Genomic DNA, 17,169 nt, shown 5'->3' with positions numbered 1-17,169 from the left:
TCACTATCAGACCATTCAGACAGATGATGCCAAACTTGTGGGGTTCACTATCAGACCATTCAGACAGATGATGCCAAACTTGTGGGGTTCACTATCAGACCATTCAGACAGATGATGCCACAGAATGTAAATTGGATGTTTGCCAGTAATTTGTAAAATAGAAATGTTTGCCCTCAGTAGGAGTGCCCGTATGCAAAGCCCATGGCATAGCTCCAGATATATTCAGCTTCTGTAGATGTGTTACTATCTCTTGCTAAAGGAAGCAAATAGTCTGTTTAACAATGCTATATGTCTTCCTTGTCCTTTTCTATCCCTAGAATTGTTTTCTATAACATATCATTTAAATCTAGCCATGTTTCTGTTGCAACATATATGATTTCTAACACAACAGTATACTGTGATTTCAGGTCCCAGCCTGAAACTTTCACTGTTATAGATGCTGCCTGGCCTGCTGCATTCCACCAGCATTTCTTGTGTGTGTTGCTTGAATTTCCAGGATCTGCAGATTTCCTCGTGTGTACTGTGATTTTAGTTTATTTTTAAGGCTTCATGCATTATCGGTACCCAATTGCCCACCATTGAGAACATCTACCATAAACGCTGCCTGGGCAGGGCGAAAAGCATTATCAAGGATGCATCTCACCCTAACCATGGACTTTTTACTCTCCTCCCATCCGGTAGGCACTACAGGAGCCTCCACTCCTGCACCAGCAGGCACAGGAAGAGCTTCTTCCCTGAGGCTGTGACACTGCTGAACCTCTCATCACAGTGCTAAGCAGTATTGCATCTGTATTGTACTGTCTCAGTACTTTTATATTTGTGTGCTGTAGCACTTTTTTTATTCCCAGTTATTTTGTAAATAACACTATTCTTTGCATTTCTGGTCGGATACTAAATGCATTTCATTGGCTTTGTATCTGTACTCGTCACAATGACAATAAAGTTGAATCTGATCTAATCTAATGAGATTGAAAGTACTGCACTGCTTAGTGAAATAATTTTGGAAACCATTCCTTACCTTTAGTCTAAGCCAAGCCTCAGTTACTTAAAACATGCTCAAAGCTATTTTTGCACCAGAAAACTAATATAGATGACCAAAACAATGATTATTGCTGCCTTCTGCAGGCACTAGAAGGCACCAGAGTAATAGCAACAAAATTATTTTCAAATAATCTTCCAACCCTGGAAGGAAGGATAAACTGATATCGGTATCTTCTCCATCAATATTTCCAGCATCGAAATTCTAATTTTATTTAATCCCCTGAAATGGACAGTATATGCCATCAATGCATATAATAAATAATATATAACCCGAACAGACAGCCTATATTCTGAGGAGAACAGAAGGTGGACAGAGGAGGTGCTTCAAGAATGTTCTCAGTGCCACCTTGAAAAACTGCAATGTGTCACTCACTAACTACCCACAACATTGACCTCTTAGGACAGACTTTGGGATGGTGCTTACAACCTTAAGCATATGCATTGATGCAACTGGAAAGCCGCCATAAGTAATGGAAGAAGAACACCACTGCACAAATTGCCCACCCTCCTGTCCTATTGGGCACTTCCTGTTCCAATTCTGGTATATTCTATGGGCCCCACACTGGCTTCATGAATCTCTAGAACTGGAGTGGAAGCAAGTCATTCTTGATCCTGAGTGACCACCACAGAAGTATTGAACAGTTCCTCACTGTCTCTCCCCTTCCTCCTCAGAGATAATTCTGAAGGTTTTTTTTTACAAAACTGTAAAGAACTGAAAGATTAATGTTGACTTCATTTTCTCTCTTATCATTTATTAGATGAACCAAAATTCCCACCAATGATCTGCTCCTGCTGCTTCTTAATTGAGTTCTTGTGATCTTTCCACACAAAGGTTAAGACTAATTTTCATTTACACTGTTCGTTTACTACACAAACTTATCTCAGCATTTAAGTACTCTGCAAGTTACATTATGCACATAATAGTATTTACATGATAAACAGACAACCCAATCAATGCTACTGAAAAAAGTGAAGTCATTTAACCTACATATTCACCAAACCACAATCTCTCTGCACTCAATTCCCAAAGCAACTGATCGCTCACTCTGTTTAACCTCACTGTGCTGAAAATTTGCTCTGACAAAATCTCAATTCCTAGTCAGGCAGTCGAGATCTCAGAGATAAATCCCAAAGTAAATAATAAAGGAAATTTTTAACAGATGGATAGTCTGTGAAGTGATAGATTTGTTTGGCATGTGGGAGGAGTAAATTCTCTTGTTTCAACGAGAAACATTTAAGGTATTAATGTTAATTGTCTGGAGCCTGGACTTTCTTGTAAGAAAATGGGTTGACATAAATTTTAAGGTATATCACCTAACATTTTATTAGTTTTCCTTTCTCTCTATAGAACACTTAATCATTGTTACATGATGTGATTGCTAGAGTAGAATATGTTTGAATAAATCGAATCTGAAAATTCCATTTTTAATCCTATTTCATTAGCCAAGGTCTCATTCTTTTATTATATCTCTGAAGCCACAGCAGGTTAGCTCAAGACTCCATTAAACTTTCTTTGGAATTGGAAAATTTTGGTCTAGAAATCACACAATGTATGTTTTGGATGCAAGTGAATAGAACTGGCAAGACACTAGTGATTTTCCATGCGATTTGCTCATTGTGATGTTCAGGAGGTGACCTTGATGTTCTTGACTAAGTAATGCATAGAAGCCACTGAAGTCACACCAGTTACATTGGCGCGTACATAAAGGAGAAGAATTGCCTTGACTAGGAAAGGAGATGATTATGAAGTGGTGGACCATTTCTGATCTGGATTCTGTCTTTATCTCTGAAGTCTTTATCTCTGATAGGCCTCATGTTCGAGGCAAAGTCATCGTTTTCTTGGGTAGTCCGGACTACACTGATGTTTGCCATGGATTTTCACTACTGATGTCACAATGTCTTATCAAACATTGGAACTTAAGTGGCCAAATCTGAAAGCTGGTTACATGGAGTTATGCTGGTGATTTAACTGAAATTTTCCAGCATATCACAGGCAATTTACTTTCAATCCTCTTTAGTTCCACATCAGTTAAAAATTAAGATCGAAGAGAAAATAGAATGCCAAATGATTCCTAAGCACAAAGTTCCTCCCCCTTCTTGGCTCGGGTTTTGCACTTATGAGATTTTAACTTAGCCACTTCTAGACTTCTGGCCATGTACTTCCCCAAAGGAGGGAAATGTGTAATGGAACCACTTAAGTTTTAACCAAGTTGCACAATGGTTATAAACTGTACCTAATAAAGTGGCCTCTGAGTGTAGTTTGTAGTCTTCTGCTGCTCTAGCCCATCCACTTCAAGGTTCAATATGTTGTCCATTCAGAGATGCTCTTCTTCAAATCACCTTTGAGAAGTGTGGCTACTTGAGTTACTGTCACTTTCCAGTCAGGTTGAACCTGTCTGGCAATTCTCCTCTGACATTTTAACTAACAAAGAGTTTATGCTCACAGAACTGTGGCTCTTTGAAAAAAATCTGGATTTTATTATTCTTTTGTGTTTTGCATCATTCTCTCTAAACTCTAGATCAGCAGTTTCTGAGATACTCAAACCACCCCATCTGGCACCATCAAACATTCAAGGTTCAAGGTAAATTTGCTATCAAGATACATATATATCACTATATGTAACCCTGAGATTTGTTTTCTTTCAGGCACACACAGTAAATCCAAAAAACTGAACAGAATCATTGGAAGAACATACCCAACAGAACAGAAAAACAACCAATGCGCAAAAGACAACAAACTAATCAAATACAAAAGAAAAAAAAAGTGATAAGTATCGAGAGCATGAGATGAAGAGTCCTTGAAAGTGAGTCCATAAGTTGTGGAAACAGTTCAGTGATGGGGCGAGTGAAGTTGTGATGTTATCCCCCCCGGTTCAAGACCCTGATGGCTGAGGAGTAATAACTGTTCTTGAACATGGTGGCATGGGTCCTGAAGCTCCAGTTACTTCTTACTGATTGCAGCAGCGACAAGAGTACATGACGAGGGTCCTTGATGATGGATGCTGCTTTTCTGCAACGGTGCTCCGTGTAGATGTGCTCAGTGGAGGGGGAGGGCTTTACCCATGATGGACTGGGCCATTATCCTCTACTTTTTGTCGGATTTTCCATTCAAGGGCATTGGTGTGTCCATGCCAGGCCACGATGCAACAAGTCAATATATTCTCCACCACACATCTATGGAAGTTTGTCAAAGTTTTAGATGTCATGCGAAATCTTCACCAATTTCGAAGGAGGTGCTGCTGTGCTTTCTTCATAATTGCATTTATGTGCAGGGCCTAGGGCATGTCCTCCAAAATGATAACACTGAGGAATTTAAAGTTGCTGTCCCCCTCCACCCCAATTCTCTGATGAGGACTGGCTCACTGACCGCCAGCTTCCTCCTCCTGAAGTCAATAATCAGTTCCTTGGTCTTGCTGACGTAGAGTGAGATATTGTTGTTGTGGCATTACAGAGCCAGATTTTCAATCTTTCTCCTATATGCTGATTCATCACCACATTTGATTCCGCTAACAACAGTAAACATCAGCAAAGTTAAATATGGCATTGGAGCTGTGATTAGCCTCACAGTCACAAGTCCATGGTCAAAGTCACTTTGATCACTTTCCTCCCCATTCTGATGTTTGGTCTGAATAACAACTCTCTGTATAAAAGCATGTCTGCATGCTTTTATGTATTGAGTTGCTGTTGCGTGATTGGCTGATTACATATTTGCATTAATCAGCAGTTGTACAGGTGTACCAAATAAAGTGGCCACTGTTTGTAAATCTTTGTTGTTTTCCTAGAAGAAGCAACAGTCAAGTAAAGGAACTTGGTCGGATGCCTTTTCACTTTGTGCATCAATACAGTTACAGAATAGGAAGAGAATTATGGCATTAACATTGAAAGTCATTATATTTAAAAGCACAGATGCATTAGTCTAGAGATTAAAGGATGATCAAAAAAAGGCAGAAGGAAATATTGATTTATCCAAACACCTTTTGCTAAAAAAATACAATTTTTTTTATCCCTTTAGAGAGATTAACAGATGGAATAAATAAAGTGATCCAGCAGGGAAGCTACAGGAGGAAAAACTTCCATTGATCCAGATAAAACCAAGATCAATGGTAAGAACAATGAATTAGATAAATGACTGTGCCAGTGCAGAAATGGGAACTCTGTATGGTGGTCTGTAAGAAAAACAAATAAAGCAAAGAGTGGGGGAAAGACACGTGACAGATTGCATGTGTAATTTCCTGAATTCTCCAGCTGGGGCTCCTGACCAGAGTAACAGCCGCCTTCTCCACAGCCTGATTACCACAGTTGGGAGTTCTGGGGGCATGTAGTTTAAGGGGCTAGCATAGCAGTTTTCAATTGTTGCCTGAACCCCTTGAGAAATCTCATTTGGATTCAAGTTTATTAACTGTTCGTGTAATAAACATGAATGGATTAATTTCTAAATTGCACTATTATCATATTTATCTGATGTCAGAAAATATCCCAGACATTATATTTTACAATAAATACTTTATTGTCTTGCTATATTACGTGGTTGGCAACAGTGAGTTTGAAAAAGCTTAGCAGCAAATTTGTGGTATAATCCCAAATCCACTGGAAGAGTAAACATTCTTCCCAAGTGTGCATTGGTGATTTAAGGTGGGAATTCCTTTTGATTCCAATGGGCCCTTTTTGGTCCCACATGATTTCTTGGTGGTTCTTTTAGGGTTTTCTAACTTTACTTTATATCAATGATGAAGCTGGGAAAGAAAGTAAAGCACAAACTGTATAAGTTGTAACCTGCAGATTTTTTTCCTGCGTCCACAGTTTACCGCACTGAGAGATTGGAATTCACATGTTTTGAAACCATATGTTTTTGTCAGGGAAATTATGTTGGGGTAAGGCTTGCGTTTAGAGCAATTCCATCTGGCTTTTCGTCAAAAGCATATAATCCATGTTAGCTGCCGACATTTCTCGGGGGGCCATATAATTACTTGGAATTTTGTTTAATCAGTTGCAGTCTGGCACACAATTAGAGATGGATTATAAAATTTGTCAATGCTCAATTTAGTTGAAATTATGAAATGAATGGGACACAATAATGTGTAGTATAAGTGAAAGGGAGCTATCAGAATTTTGGATACAAAAACCTTTGCAAGATCTAACTTAGCTTTGCAGTCCAATACTTGGTTTAAAACACCTTGCTACACAGGAGGTAGTTTGGACTGTTTTATGTTCAGAACTCTAGCTTATTGAGCTATAAAGAACAATAAAATGCATGTTTCACATCAGAGAAATTCAGGCATTGCCTCTGGTACTTAACTTGAGTTTGCATAAGAAACAGAAGATGAATTTACAAGAGGTTTCATTTTGTCAATTATATATTCATAACTTGCATTGTTATTTCATATTGCTTAAATTTGGCATTTGCATTTTCCATGGTGAAAAGACATTCAAGAATGAAATTTGTTAAATGCTTTCGTGGAACTAGGTATAAAATTAGATTCAATATTATCCATTTGGGGGAAACTTACAGCAGGGGCATTTAAATATCATAATTGGTATTAATATCGGAAATAATACATCAATTTATTGAGTGAGCAAACCAAAAATGTTAAGAATGCTTCAGTAAAAGTTTACTATATATGTCAGGCAAGAACCAGAGAAGGTAAAATAATGTTCTTAAAGGCAATTTAGTAATTAAACTTTTTAGAGCAAATCCATAGAATGCATGAAGCACAATGCAGAGAAAAATTTTACAACTTATTTAGCAACAAGTTAATAACAGCAATTACAACACATTTGAATTCAGCAGGAAAGTCAAATTCTTTTGCAAGCTAGTTGACAGACTAAAATAGCTTACAGTGTTTGTTTTGTATTTTGTAGTACGTAGGCGGCACGGTGGTGTAGTGGTTAGCACAATGCTTTACAATACAGGTGATCTAGGTTCTATTCCCACCACTGCCTATATCCCCGTGACCGCATGGGTTTCCTCTGGGTACTCCAGTTTCCTCCCACAGTCCAAAGATGTACTGGTTGGTAGTTTAATTGGTCATTGTAAATCGTCCCATGATTAAGGCAGCGGTCCCATAAAGAGCCAGAAGGGGCTACTTCATGATGTATCACAATAAATAATTAAATAAAATTATAGCACATACTGTATATAAAAGTACATTCTAAGTGAAATATATAATAGGTAAAGACAATTATCCATCTCATTCTACAAGGTAGTTACAAAAGGATGGTTATAAATCTTCTTTAAAGGAGAATATACTTAGATGCTTGGAAATTTTTGCACACTTAAACTTTAAAGACCTAGTGACTATTTTGATTGAGGATCCATTTGTAGCAAACTTAAGTTTGGGGTTTTGGGAAGAGCCACCAAGTAGAGGACAAACATCACAGAGTGATGGGAAGGTGCAGGAATGAGCTTTCAGAGAAGGTCTGGTCTGGTTTGTATGCTGTGAGGGCAGTCTTCAAAGATATCAGAGCTGCTGATCAGATAATCAGCTGGCAAGATTAGGGTTTGGTGAGTGGAGGGGTCACTGGAGGATCAGAGGCAGAAGTCAGTTTGGGCAGTCAGATAGGGTAGAGATTTCTGAAATGTGAGGAAGAGAGGTTGTGACCAGGATAAATGGATTGGATTGTTCCACTGGGAAACTGAGGGTTGGGAATGTAGAACAGCAGTGATTCAGAGTAAAGGCTTGAATCTTGAGGGGCAAAGGGGGAGATGGGTGAGGGCACTGAGAGGGAGGAATCTAAGCGACATACAATGCAATCCTTATTCAGTTTAAACGCAAACAACAGGAATTCTGCAGATGCTGGAAATTCAAGCAACACACATCAAAGTTGCTGGTGAATGCAGCAGGCCAGGCAGCATCTCTAGAAAGAGGTGCAGTCGACATTTCAGGCGGAGACCCTTCGTCAGGACTAACTGAAGGAAGAGTGAGTAAGGGATTTGAAAGTTGGAGGGGCAGGGGAAGATCCAAAATGATAGGAGAAGACAGGAGGGGGAGGGATGGAGCCAAGAACTGGACAGGTGATAGGCAAAAGGGGATATGAGAGGATCATGGGACAGGAGGTCCGGGAAGAAAGACAAGGTGGGGGGGGGACCCAGAGGATGGGCAAGAGGTATATTCAGAGGGACAGAGGGAGAAAAAGGAGAGTGAGAGAAAGAATGTGTGCATAAAATGAGTAACAGATGGGGTACGAGGGGGAGGTGGGGCCTTAGCGGAAGTTAGAGAAGTCGATGTTCATGCCATCAGGTTGGAGGCTACCCAGACGGAATATAAGGTGTTGTTCCTCCAACCTGAGTGTGGCTTCATCTTTACAGTAGAGGAGGCCGTGGATAGACATGTCAGAATGGGAATGGGATGTGGAATTAAAATGTGTGGCCACTGGGAGATCCTGCTTTCTCTGGCAGACAGAGTGTAGATGTTCAGCAAAGCGGTCTCCCAGTCTGTGTCGGGTCTCGCCAATATATAAAAGACCCTATCCCAGACCCTTCCACACCTTCGGGACACTTTCTTCGCCGTCTGTAATGGTCCTACCCGTTATTTCATCCTCCGTCGGATTCAGGCCTGCAATCGCCGTTTTTTTGACTTTGTCATGTTAGGGAAAGATCGCAAGATCCTACATCTACGGACTCCAGAGCCTGCCGGCCCCGACGCTAGCAGGCATGAACTTCAGATTGCGGCCTCTGTCATTGATCTCGCCGGCTCCAACACCTCAGGGCAAATTCAAAACCCGGACTCCAGCAACGACCATGGACACCTTCACAGCGATTGCGCAACCACCAACTGCGACTCCAGCCTTGAACTCCAGGCCGGGTCTTCAAGTGCTGCTGTTGTGACTCCCGTCTCCCCTTCCCCCACCACCACTCTGCAGCCCCGTCTTCCTCAGATCCCACCGTCAACTCCTGGGCCCTCAGAGTCTCCATCTTCCTCTCACCCCAACCCTCCCCTCTCCATTGACACCCCCAGCCTCCCCCCTCTCCCCTCTGATCCCAGCTCTCATCCGTGCCAGGTCTTTACCATCCCCTCCGACCTTCAACTGTCGGAGGCAGAACGCTCTGTTCTCAGTAAGGGCCTCACGTTTGTCCCCCTTCGCCCACACCTCAGCGAGTTCCGTGTTCGCCATGATGCGGAACTTTTCTTCCGCCGTCTCCGAGCCTACTTCTTCGGCAAGGACTCTTCCACCCCCACCAATGATCCCTTCTCCCATCTTCAACCCTCCTCTTCTTCATGGACACCCCACTCTGGTCTTCTGCTTGCTCTGGATCTCTTTATCGCTAACTGCCGACGGGACATCAACCGTCTCGACTTCACCACACCTTGTCCCCATTCCAACCTCACTCCTTCGGAACGCTCTGCTCTCCACTCCCTCCGCACTAATCCTAACCTTACTATTAAACCCGCTGATAAGGGGGGTGCTGTTGTAGTCTGGCGTACTGACCTCTACCTTGCCGAGGCACAGCGACAACTCGCGGATACCTCCTCTTATTTACCCCTCGATCGTGACCCCACTAAGGAGCACCAGGCCATTGTCTCCCACACCATCACCGACTTTATCCGCTCAGGGATCTCCCATCCACTGCTACCAACCTTATAGTTCCCACACCCCGCACTTCCCGTTTCTACCTCCTACCCAAGATCCACAAACCTGCCTGTCCTGGCCGACCAGTGTCTCAGCTTGCTCCTGCCCCACCGAACTCGTTTCTGCATACCTCGACACTCTTTTATCACCCCTTGTTCAATCCCTTCCGACCTATGTTCGTGACACTTCTCACGCTCTTAAACTTTTCGATGATTTTAAGTTCCCTGGCCCCCACCGCTTTATTTTCACCATGGATGTCCAGTCCTTATATACTTCCATCCCCCATCAGGAAGGTCTCAAAGCTCTACGCTTCTTTTTGGATTCCAGACCTAATCAGTTCCCTTCTACCACCACTCTGCTCCGTCTAGCGGAATTAGTCCTTACTCTTAATAATTTCTCCTTTGGCTCCTTCCACTTCCTCCAAACTAAAGGTGTAGCTATGGGCACCCGTATGGGTCCTAGCTATGCCTGCCTTTTTGTTGGCTTTGTGGAACAATCTATGTTCCGTGCCTATTCTGGTATCTGTCCCCCACTTTTCCTTCGCTACATCGATAACTGAATTGGTGCTGCTTCCTGCACGCATGCAGAACTCGTTGACTTTATTAACTTTGCCTCCAACTTTCACCCTGCCCTCAAGTTTACCTGGTCCATTTCCGACACCTCCCTCCCCTTTCTAGATCTTTCTGTCTCTGTCTCTGGAGACAGCTTATCCACTGATGTCTACTATAAGCCTACTGACTCTCACAGCTATCTGGACTATTCCTCTTCTCACCCTGTCTCTTGCAAAAACGCCATCCCCTTCTCGCAATTCCTCCGTCTCCGCTGCATCTGCTCTCAGGATGAGGCTTTTCATTCTAGGACAAGGGAGATGTCTTCCTTTTTTAAAGAAAGGGGTTTCCCTTCCTCCACTATCAACTCTGCTCTTAAACGCATCTCCCCCATTTCACGTACATCTGCTCTCACTCCATCCTCCCGCCACCCCACTAGGAATAGGGTTCCCCTGGTCCTCACCTACCACCCCACCAGCCTCCGGGTCCAACATATTATCCTCCGTGACTTCCGCCACTTCCAACGGCATCCCACCACTAAGCACATCTTTCCCTCCCCTCCTCTGTCTGCATTCCACAGGGATCGCTCCCTACACAACTCCCTTGTCCATTCGTCCCCCCCTATCCCTCCCCATGATCTCCCTCCTGGCACTTATCCGTGTAAGCGGAACAAGTGCTACACATGCCCTTACACTTCCTCCCTTACCACCATTCAGGGCCCCAAACAGTCCTTCCAGGTGAGGCAACACTTCACCTGTGAGTCGACTGGGGTGATATACTGCGTCCGGTGCTCCCGATGTGGCCTTTTATATATTGGCGAGACCCGACGCAGACTGGGAGACCGCTTTGCTGAACATCTACGCTCTGTCTGCCAGAGAAAGCAGGATCTCCCAGTGGCCACACATTTTAATTCCACATCCCATTCCCATTCTGACATGTCTATCCACGGCCTCCTCTACTGTAAAGATGAAGCCACACTCAGGTTGGAGGAACAACACCTTATATTCCGTCTGGGTAGCCTCCAACCTGATGGCATGAACATCGACTTCTCTAACTTCCGCTAAGGCCCCACCTCCCCCTCGTACCCCATCTGTTACTCATTTTATGCACACATTCTTTCTCTCACTCTCCTTTTTCTCCCTCTGTCCCTCTGAATATACCTCTTGCCCATCCTCTGGGTCCCCCCCCCTTGTCTTTCTTCCCGGACCTCCTGTCCCATGATCCTCTCGTATCCCCTTTTGCCTATCACCTGTCCAGTTCTTGGCTCTATCCCTCCCCCTCCTGTCTTCTCCTATCATTTTGGATCTCCCCCTCCCCCTCCAACTTTCAAATTCCTTACTCACTCTTCCTTCAGTTAGTCCTGACGAAGGGTCTTGGCCTGAAACGTCGACTGCACCTCTTCCTAGAGATGTTGCCTAGCCTGCTGCGTTCACCAGCAACTTTGATGTGTGTTCCTTATTCAGTTTATCCATTTTCCAGGAGGTGGTCATTATTGACAGGGCCAGAATTTATTGTCCAATTTACAAGGGTCCCAATTCAAAGCTAAATATGAAAGTCAAAATTACAAATACTGGAGATCTGAAGTTTTAAGAAAAGCTAGAAACAAATAAGTCAACATCTGAGGAAACAGAAGCCGAGTTGATATTTGAGGTTGAATGCCCTGTCTCAGAACTAGTAAAAGATAACTGTTGATTGCCAATCCAGAAAGTTCAAGTCCTTTGGCATGTTCCAAAAGAACTGTCTCTCTGGAATCCAGTGCTGTGACCTGTATTAGTACAGCCTAATAGAGCCACTTCTGCCCAAAATGCTGTCCCAAATATATAACATCGTCTAAGATCAATCCAACCCTTCCATCCCACATAGCCCACGAGTTTTCTTTACCTTTGTGCCTATCTAAGAGTCTCTTAGATGTCCCTAATGTATGTGCCTCTACCACAACCCTGGCAGTGCGTTCCCAGCACCCTCCAGTCTCTGTGTATAAAACCTACCTCTGACATCCCCACTACACTTTTGTTATCATCTAAAATAATAGCCGTAGAAATAACCATAGAAAGCATTCTTCTAGGGTGCATCACAACCCGGTATGGAAGTTGCTCTGTCCAAGACCAGAAGAAGCTGCAGAAGATCGTGAACACAGCCCAGCATATCAAACAAACCAATCTTCTGTCCTTGCACTCACTTTACACCGCATGCTGTCGGAGCAGTGCTGCCAGGATAATCAAGGACACGACCCACCCAGCCAACACACTTTTCATCCCTCTTCCCTCCGGGAGAAGGCTCAGGAGCTTGAAGACTCATATGGCCAGATTTGGGTACAGTTTCTTTCCAACTGTGATAAGACTGCTGATCCAGATCTGGGCCGTACCTTCCAAATATCCGAACCTGCCTCTTGGTTTTTTTGCACTACCTTACTTTCCCTTTTCTATTTTCTATTTATGATTTATAATTTAAATTTTTACTATTTACTATCGATTTGTACTCCAGGGAGTGTGAATCGCGGAGTCAAATATCGCTGTGATGATTGTATGCTCTAGTATCAATTGTTTGGCGACAATAAAGTAAAGTAAAATAATACCTTATCACAGTCACCATTTTTACCCAGGAAAATAGTCCCCGACTCTCCATTCTATCTACGCCTCTTAACATCTTGTACACCTCTATCAAGTTACCTCTCATCCTCTTTATCTCCAAATCAGGATATTGACTCTGACCAAGTAACACATTTCACTGGGAGTGCTTGCCAGGAATTTAATCGAGTGATGAATGCTGAATGGTCTTTTTCCAATGTCCACATTGCCTAGAGACATTAGGACAATTTGAATGAATGAATGGAACTCTCAAACATCGACCGAATAAGTATCATGATTAAGGCATAACATGGCCTATGGCTCTTTCTATGGTCTTTTGTAGCATCAGAGCAATCCCAAAGAAGAAATCTAAATTAAGTCCATTCGAGGTGGTAACAGGGCATCCAATATCACTGCTGGAACCCCTCAATCTCAGAGAGGCTGATATATACATTATGGCAGACAGCTTAGTTAACTATTGTGTGAAATTAACTCAGACTGTCCAGTCTGCTTCTCAACAGGTTTCTGCCACCTGGAGTGATCCAACAGAAGGAGGACACTCCCTGATTCCAGATGAATGGGTCCTGATGAAAAAAATGCATAATGAACCATTGGGAGCTCAGTGGGAAGGTCGTTGTCAAGTGCTGTTAATTACCAACTGAAAGCAGAAAGTAAGGTATGTAGATACATGCCAGCCACTACAAGCAAGACTACTGGTCTAGATGGTGCCTGTGTACAATGCTCCTTTGTTTGACATCTTCTGGATAGATCATGAAACCATTTTTTCACTTCTTTTATGTCTTTTACATTTGTTTCTCATCTTGAATGTGATTCTGGAATTGTTGGTGCCTGTGTTTTGCTGTTTGGAGATTGTTTGGGTGCTTCAGCACTCTGCAGTCTCCGAGAGGTTTCCAGGAGGCAGAGACAGTGTATGGGAACCTTGTAGCAGGCAGGCTGCAGGACAGGGCGCAAGCCGATCTTTGATCCATTTTTCTGATTAAAGTGACGAGGGAGATTGAAATATCGAGGTGAGAGAGGAGGGTGAGCACTGGCTGCCTGTCTTTTGATCACTGTGTACCAGAGAGGGACGGGTTTGCTGCTGGGCCCGGAAAGTATCTTCAGATTTAATTGCGTTTTGGATGTGGACTTTGGACTATAGACTCTCCAGTTTTTAGCTTTTATATTCTGTATTTTTTTGCCCAATCTTCTTGTACTTTTTTTGTGTGGGAAGGGGGATTTAGAGGGTCAATGTACCTGACCCATTTTGTTTGTTTTTTGTGTGGGAGGACGGATATGGGGGGGATCGATGTGTCTAATCCATTTTGTTTGTTTTTATGTGTGGGAGGAGTGATTTGGGGGGATCGATGTGTCTAATACGTTTTGTTCATATTTTTGTGTGGGAGGAGGGATATAGGAGGTTGATGTGCCTGATCTGATTTGTTCATTTTTTTTGTGTGGGAGGAGGGATTTAGGGGTTGATGTGGGCAAATCTGTTTTGCTTGGTTTTTGTGCAGAAGATGGATTTGGATGTTGATGTGCATAGGCAGTTTTTTGTTGGTAATTTCTGCGGGTAGGTAGGACTTAGAGGTTGATGATACTGCTGCCTTTCTTTTTCTTTCTTGTTTTCATGGCTACCTGGAGAACTGAAGTATTTCAGAGTTGTATACTTTGATAATAAACAAACCTTTGAATATTTGCAGCTGAAGTGGTACTTGAATAGGACAAGTGCTGTGGTTAGCCTATTAGTAAGCTGTGCCACAATGTCTACACCGCTGGGCCACAGTGAGCAAATTAGTAATCTGTCAGAAGCCTTCGAACAGAGTCAACAGCTACTGGACATTATGAAGTTTATTCTACTATTATTTGTTATTGTTACATGTTCGCCAATTTTCCCTACTCATATTGTGCCTGCTGCATGACTCATAATGTATAATTGAGAGTATCACGTGAATTTCTGATGCTGTTAATACTTCTAGCTGTTGGATATGTCAATATCTACCACACACTTCAAAATATTCACCAATGCTAGGCATTCCTGCAGACCCAGAATAAATATGTACCCTCTTTTTTTAAAGATTACAGAAATGGTGATGTTGAGATTATGTCATGATTTGTTATTCCCAAGGAAGACATAAACACATGATGGTTATAACCCCCCCCCCCAAACATACTGTCTTAAAACAGATCATTTATGTTAAACAGATCATGTCTTAGGGTATCATATCATATCTGACCCTATTCATGACTTATTCTGGGTTATCTATGTACCTGCATCCACTGTTGATGACAAAGCTATTAAATCTTTTCATGTGTTCACTATAAAAGCTATCTTTTGCTTGAGTTCAGAAGATACCTTTCCAATAGGACAGGGTTTATACAATTGCACTTTATATTGTCCTTGGTGGGGTAATGACTCTGACATTTTCATTGACAATATTGATCAGAAAAATATTACAATTTAGCAAGGCTCCTGTCAAATAATAATAAATGGTCTAAGTTCATGGAACAATACGTACTTTATGTAGAAATGGAGCCTACACCTCTCGTCAACGTAGGATCTTGTTATTTAAAGTATGTTTTTTCCTGCTATGACAAACACAGAAACCTTACCTTTACTTCTTGAATCCAGAAGTAAATAAGACATTTCAGAAGGAGGTAATTTTGCATCAATTTTATTCCCATTTTATGGTATCGCAAGAGGTATAAAAGAGATTGAAAATGTTGCTGCAGCTTTGGAAAGGGTAAGCGATGACATTGCTGATGCTTTGGGAAAAGTAACAATATAAATGGTTATCATGTTGTATGATAGTTCTTCAAAATCAAGTGGGGTTAGACCTGCTCTTAGCAATTAAGTAGGAAACATGCACAATTATAGGCAGCAAGTGTTGTACTTACATAGCTGACAAGTCTGAAAATATAACTGATTTGGCTGATCATATTCATAAAGAAGCAGGTAAAATATATCAATCTGATGGATGGGGTTTCTCTGATTGGATTCACTTAAGACTCTGAAGCAGAGGTTATTTGATACTGTAAGTCATATTTTTCATACTCATATGCCTTATCATAACTTACATCTTTTTATTTGCATAGTGATTAATAAAATAGTTCAAGCTCATGTAAGTGTGCTCACTAATTTGCCTAACAATAATATAATCCTATGAATACTTTGAAGAATATCTAGCACTTCGATATTTCATAACATGTAGTTTTTGATTATGTTATACTTAATGTAGATTACACAACTTTTTCTGCCTCTAAATTTTCAGATGTAATGATTCTAAATGTGTGATGCAGAATCAAGTGGGGGGAGGGGTTTTTTGGATTATTCTCTTTCTAGTAACTCATCATTGGGGTTTTCCTTGCAGAGTTTATCGCATTTTGCTGATCTTTACTCCAGTGGAATGATTCATTTTCTTCAATAATGGTTGAAGCAATGTGGACACTGTGACAGGTTTAGATAGAAATTTGGCTGATACCAAAAAATGTTTCTTGCTTGAAAGCAGCCTTAGTTTCTTCTCCTGCTGGCTGGAACCCTCTTCTGATTATTCAAAGATTTCAATAAAGTACCTCCTTCTGGATGAAAGTACTTCGGATTTGCTTAAACTTAACACAATGGTGTTACAGTCTTCTAAGCATTTTCCTGGCTACCTGAAGGTTCTCCAAGGCTGTTGTAAGTGCCATATCATCCTGATTGAACAGACAGTGCTGGAACCTCTGCAGATTCTTATCCATTGCTGCTTCTAACACATTTAATGCTATTTTCATCTCAAACTGTAGCATTGTTTATGTGCACAAACCTTGAATGCTGTCTGTCCTCTTTTTATATTAAGCTGGATATTGGCATGAGAAAGATCTAGCTTTATAAAAACTGTTATTTTGCTACTTACCTTGGGACAACAGAAGATCAGGTAAAGGGGATTATTGATCATTTACTGTTTTGCTCAGCCTGACTTTATAAACTTCACAGAGTCACATGGCTTTATCCATCTTGGGGACCACTATGATGGATGACATCACTGACTGTGTGCCACTTTCACCAATCACAAGTTTGCAGAACCACAAAATTTCATGCTGCTCAACATTGCATAACTCTTCTTGTACCTGCCCTTTCAATGCATAGGGCAGAGTTCAGGCTTTAAATGGATGAATTTAGCAGCTAGGTTTGTACATATCAATAGTTAATCCTCCTCAATACTCTTACATGAATTCTTAAACATTCCTTTGTCATCTTGAAGAACTATGCTCAATCCTACACCAGAAGCAGACTTTCCCATTCAGTCTTCAAATTTTTTAACCAAACTTTTCTCAGCAAGGCTGATCTCTAAATAATGACAGTAGATAAGTGGAACTATGCGAGGAAAATTAGTAACCCCAGAACAAAAATTTATGAAAATTTGCAAAGTATTCAAGAATAGATTAGGAAAATATTTAATTACCTCATC

This window comes from Mobula birostris, chromosome 17 (genome assembly GCF_030028105.1).
Source record: "Mobula birostris isolate sMobBir1 chromosome 17, sMobBir1.hap1, whole genome shotgun sequence".
Classification (NCBI taxonomy): domain Eukaryota; kingdom Metazoa; phylum Chordata; class Chondrichthyes; order Myliobatiformes; family Myliobatidae; genus Mobula; species Mobula birostris.
The sequence above is the reverse complement of the archived record's forward strand: the minus strand, read 5'-3'. Positions refer to the sequence as shown.